Source organism: Zootoca vivipara, chromosome 12 (genome assembly GCF_965207765.1).
Source record: "Zootoca vivipara chromosome 12, rZooViv2.hap1.1, whole genome shotgun sequence".
NCBI classification, from domain to species: Eukaryota; Metazoa; Chordata; class Lepidosauria; order Squamata; family Lacertidae; genus Zootoca; species Zootoca vivipara.
The window spans coordinates 52,360,419-52,361,891 of NC_142595.1; positions in this window are offsets into that span (position 1 = coordinate 52,360,419).

The following is a 1,473-nucleotide window of genomic DNA, read 5'->3' on the forward strand; positions in this document are numbered from 1 at the left end:
TTGGGTCTGTCTCTTTTACGGTATTACAATTTAAATCAACTGGTTCAGGTCCTCCGCTCCGGAGCAGGAGAAATCAAGCTTGCTCCCTCTTCCGTGTGACAGCCCTTTAGATATTTGAAGGTGGCTATCCTATCTCTTCTCAGTCTCCTCTTTCCCAGGCTAAATGTACCCAGCTCCTTCAACCGTTCCTCATAAGGTTTGGTTTCCAGGCCCTTGATTATCTCGGTCGCCCTCCTCTGCCCACCTTCCAGCTTGTCCATGTCCTCCTTAAATTGGGGTGCCCAGAACTGGACACAGGACTTCAGGTGGGGTCTGACCAGGGCAGAATACGGTGGGATTATGACTTCCCTTGTTCTGGAGACCTAGACTAGCATGGGTTTTTCGGCTGTAGAATATTACGCAGCCACAAGGCCTGGCTGAACGTTTTGGCCTTGCGCCTAGAAATAAAAAACAAAGGCGCCAGGAAAACGTGGGTTCAGAAATTTTAGTTAGTGCAGAATTTGGTGGCTAGGCTGCAAACCGGAGCAAGACAATTTGAGCGTATTTCACCAATCCTGGCCTGGCTACTGATTAGTTTCCGGGCCCAATTCAAAGTGCTGGTTTTGACCTACAAAGCCTTAAACGGCTCAGGACCACAAGACCTCTAGGACCGCCTCTTTCCATATGAACCGACCCGGAGGACCCTGAGATCATCTTCTGAGGCCCTCCTTCGTGTGCCTCCTCCTTGAGAGGTCCAGAGGATGGCAAGGCGAAAACAGGGCCTTCTCTGCAGTGGCTCCCTGTCTGTGGAACGCTCTCCCCAGGTAAGTTCGCCTGGCACCTTCATTATACACCTTTAGGCGCCAGGCAAAAACGTTCCTTTTCAATCAGGCCTTTGGGTGATCTGGTTGACATCCTATGCCCTTTTAAAATGTGGAGTTTGGCCGGCGGCAGGGGAGGCTATTGGGTCGTTGTTTTTGTTTTCATTAGGTATTTTGTAGTTTTATACCTGGGACCCAGGTGGTGCTGTGGGTTAAACCACTGAGCCTAGGGCTTGCTGATCAGAAGGTCGGCAGTTCGAATCCCTGTGACGGGGTGAGCTCCTGTTGCTTGGTCCCAGCTCCTGCCAACCTAGCAGTTCGAAAGCACATCAAAATGCAAGTAGATAAATAGGAACCGCTACAGCGGGAAGGTAAACGGCGTTTCCATGTGCTGCTCTGGTTTGCCAGAAGCAGCTTTGTCATGCTGGCCACATGACCTGGAAGCTATACGCCGGCTCCCTCGGCCAATGATGCGAGATGAGCGTGCAACCCCAGAGTCGGTCACGACTGGACCTAATGGTCAGGGGTCCCTTTACCTAGTTTTATATCTTGATTTTATTTTGTGAACCACCCAGAGACCCCCAGGTATAGGGCGGTATATAAATTCTAATGATGATGATAGAAGATGTGGTCCCCTCCAACTCTGTGATTATATGAAACTAACTAATGAAGA